We start from the raw sequence: 4,382 nt of genomic DNA, 5'->3' as shown, positions 1-4,382 counted from the left end.
TGGGAGGAGAGAATGTCAGCGCGAGGGATGCGTTGGGTGCGATGGCCCTTAAATTCCATCCAGTGCCACGCCTCGCTATGGTCAAGGACACTTTCCACTGTACCAGGGCGCTCCAAGCTCCGGCTATCCTGACCTTGGACATTGCCAGGCATGGGGCAGCCACAGCTTCTCTGGGCAACCTGGGCCAGGGCCTCGCCATCCTCACAAGGAGAGGAATTCCTTCCCAATACCCCATCTAAGCCTTTGTCAGTGGGAAGCTCTTTGTCTTGTCACTCCAGGACTTTGTCCAAAGTCCCTCTCCAGCTCTTTTAGAAACTGTACCTGTGCAAGTTGCTCCAAGGATAAACCACTCTGCCCCAAATTTAATGGAATCAAGGAGTGGTTTGGGTTTGAAGGGACCTTAAATCTCATCCCATTCCCCCCCCTACCATGGGCAGGGACATCTTCCACTAGACCAGGTTGCTCCAAGTCTGTCCAACCTGGCCTAGAACGTCAGGGTCCAAGCCCACGTTATTTCTGATGCTGCTGCATGAGCTGAGCTGATCTCACGTGTCCCAGGGGATGTTCTTGCGGTCCTGCTTGCAGCTGGAGCTGGGACTTGACATTCCTATCACCAAGTCAGTTTCCTGGGCAGGCAGAGCTGGAACCCAGAGAACAGTGTCTGTGCTGGCAGAAAATTCCCAGGCAGCTTGCAAAGCTCTCAGCACAAGATGAGGGTGTTCCCTCTTGTCCCATCACTTGTTCCCTGGAACCAGCTGTACCCCCACCTGACTCCACCCTTCTGTCAGGGAGCTGTGGAGAGTGAGAAGGTCCCCCCTCATCCTCTTTTCTGCCTTGAAGCCTTGTCCAATCCAGTGGTTTGCAGCCTCCCCAAGTTGTAAATTGCTTATTCTTTTCTACTCCTAATTTAACAGTACACACTCTGCTCTCTTTGAAGGGCAGCAAATCATTCGGTAGCAAAAACCGAATGCAAATCAAGTTGCTCTCCAGTGACTTATTGTTTTAATAAGTAATGGTCTGAAGCACCATGAAGGAGCTAAAATGCTCCACCTGCTGTGTTGGGTTTTGATGCTTTAAAAGACTCCTACTGTTTCATGAGCAGGTGTGTTTGGCCTCATTTAAGGTGGGGGAGTAGAGGTGATGCAATTTTGGAGACTCCTGGGAATCTCCAGGTATTTATGGTATTGTTGTTTCTGCTTTGGCCAAGAAGGAGAGATGGGAAAAGTAGGAAATATTGGCCTCTCTCAGCCACTGGAGCAACTCTCCCTACTCCTGTGTCCTCTGGCACTGCCGTGACTTCATCCCCCTGTGCAGTGCAGTGGTGAGGCAACACCTCCAATCCTGGGGTCAGTGGAATATGGTCTAACAGAACTGTGCCAATATCCCAGTTAAAAAGGACTGTGTGACAGCCAACATAAATCACAGTGAGACCATCCACTCTGAGCCATGACAAATTTGGGGTGTCCCCTGCTTCTCTCCCTGACTTTCTGCTAATGTAGGAATATTTCCCCACAAAATTATGCTCTGTGCTACCTCTGCCTGGCTCTGCAGTGCAGGGGAGGAGTGGGTGATCTTTTCCTAGATCAGGAAAGGATGGGTGATACTTCAGGAGAAACTTGGAGTCTCCCAGGCCACATTCACAGCTTCTTAGGGAATTTGGTGTGCGGTACCTCTCATCACAAGAATCAAGGTTTGGGAATGACAAAATAGAGATTTTATCAAGGTGTTGATGGCGATTATATTCTGTTAAAAACCTATTTACAACACGGGAAAGTTTGCAACATATTACGAAGGAAAGGCAGACAGAGAAAATTCTAGATTTCCCTTTTAAGTAGAAGGATTCTTTCTCTGGCTTAGCACTGCAGATTGTCCCTAGGGCTGTCTACATGTCCTGTCCCTTGAGCCAGGGGTGGCACACCTGGGAATGCTTGGATTGTTCCAAGAAGAGGCCGACACAAAGATGTGATTCCTCACTACCTTTTTGTTGTGTGCTTTCCAGCTGGGAAATTAGCTTCCAGTTTTTGCTCACCTCTTATAAGCACTTGATGACTGAGCACAACAATACTGTAGAAATACTGGAGGATTGGACATTTATAGAATACAATAATGGACTTGTATAGGTTGGAAAAGCCTTCTAAGATCATCAAGTCCAACTATTGCCCCAGGACTACCACTAACCCAGTAAATTCCTCCAAGGAATGGGGACCCCGCCACTGCCCTGGGCAGCTGTGCCAAGACTGAGAAATCCTTTCAGGGAAGAAATTTTCACAATATCCAACCTAAATCTCTGCTGGTGCAACTTGAGGCCATTTTCTTTTGTCTTGTCTCTTGTTCCCTGGGAGAAGAGCCTGACACCCACCTAGGTCCACCCTAGGCCAGTTAATTTCTTCCACACCCAGACTCTGTAACTCAAATTTGTCTTCCAAAACACATAGTATTAAAACATGTCCAGCCTTGTATCCTCAAAAGGGACCAGACAGGACCTTAAGATAGATTCAGGGCTGTATTAAGGTGGAACAAGCAAGACACTCATTTGGCTTCTTCAGGCAAAGATGGCACTAAATGCGATCTTTCAGGTAGATTCAGGCAAGTTCAGGCAAGTTCAGGCAAAGACTAAATTTACTGTGGTTTCTGTTGCCCTCAGCACTGTCACAGCTGTGGCAGCATTGGGGAAGGAGAGTTAAAGGAGATGGAGAGGAACTTTTCATCAGGAGCTGGAGGGACAGGGCAAGGAGGAATGGCTCCCCACTGCCAGAGGGCAGGGTTACATGGGATATTGGGAGGAAAGTGTTCCCTGTGAGGGTGGTGAGGCCCTGGCACAGGTTGCCCAGAGAAGCTGGGGCTGCCCCTGGATCCCTGGAAGTGTCCAAAGTCATGCTGGATGGGGCTTGGAGCAACCTGGGATAGGTGGAAGGTGTCCCTGCCTATAGTAGGGGCTGGAACATGGTGAGCTTTAAGGTCCCTTTCCAACCCAAACCATTCCATGATTCTGTGTGTGAGGCCAGCTGGGGAAGAGAATGCCTGTGTCCCTCCTAGTGCAAGCAAGCACCAAGACCCCCTGGTTGCAGGATCAGGGAAACAGAAGTGAGGGAGATGGAATTCATCACAGCAATGTTTAAGTTCGTGCACTTAGAAACTAAAACCAACAAGTTCTTTTACAATCTGGAAAAAATCTCAGCCGTGCTGATGAATCATAGGAAGGATATGAGCACGACCTGGGCACTGCAGTGCTGGAGATAAAGGAAATTCTGGAATGCACCAAGAATGTACATTTCCTGTCAGGATGGGGAATGTCTAATTTGTCACTAGGAGACTCACCTGGAGCACCTGGTGCCTGTGTGCAGGGTGGGATCTGGCCAGGAAGACAGGCAGAGGAGGTGATTAGGCTGAGGAAAATCCTAGGGGAGCTTGTTTCGTCAAAAAACACCAAAGGGTTCCTTGCTTGGATTAGCAGAGAGAGGCCTGGGAGCAGGCAGTGAATATTAGGAGGATGATAAAGGATGAAGAAAACCAGGATGAAGCTGACAGGATAACAAATGTGTACAAAATGATGGACATGGGGTAAAGCTGCCTGTAAACTCGGAGAGAAAACCTGTCTCCTCTCCCTGTGGGAGAACTCCCACGTGCCAGTTAAGCTTCTGTATGGATTAGGCAAATGGAAAGTTGGTGCTGCCAGCCAAAGCCCAGGCTTAGGTCACTGCCTGGACCAGGAGCAGGGGAGATTCAGGAATTCCCTCTGTGCAGAAGAAAGGGATGTCTTTGGGGGTTGGTGAGGGCAAGTGGGAGTGTGTGAGGAACAGCAGCTGCGGGAACAGCCCCTCAGGGTCTGAGGGTCGGTAGGAGCTCTGACAATCCCCGGGGAGTCAGGTCCGCAGAGCCCGGAGCACTCGCTACCTGCTGCCTCCATCCCTTCCAGATGGAAGCAGTCTGCCTCACCGCCACCACCTCCAGCCCTTTCCTGTGGGGCAGACCGTGTCTCCTAACAGCACCGATCCCAGGCTGCAGCGGGATAAAGAGGAAAACTTCCTCTGGAGTGGGTGCTTCCTTGCCGATTTTAGCCAAGAGCTGTCACTGCCACAGCAGAGGCTCCCCCCATCCCTTTGTAGCCACGCTGCCCACTTTAGTAGCCCCCTGTCCTCCATGACACAGGCTGGAGCTGCCTCCTCCACCCCCCGTTCCCGGCCTGCCGGCTCGTGCATTTTTCCCTGTTTTCTCACTAGGTTGGCCCATTGCCTTTAAAAGGCGAAATGCTCCGGACTAAATTTGGTCATGTAGCTCTGCACGGTTCCCTGGAATGTCCTCGGGTTTCAGGCTCCTCTGATAGCACCATTCCCCGCCTCCCGCCGGGCTCCATTGGCTTTCCCCCCCCCGGGGCCGGCCTG

This window comes from Geospiza fortis, unplaced genomic scaffold (genome assembly GCF_000277835.1).
Source record: "Geospiza fortis unplaced genomic scaffold, GeoFor_1.0 scaffold26, whole genome shotgun sequence".
In the NCBI taxonomy this organism is placed as follows: domain Eukaryota; kingdom Metazoa; phylum Chordata; class Aves; order Passeriformes; family Thraupidae; genus Geospiza; species Geospiza fortis.
This window is presented reverse-complemented; position numbering follows the sequence as displayed.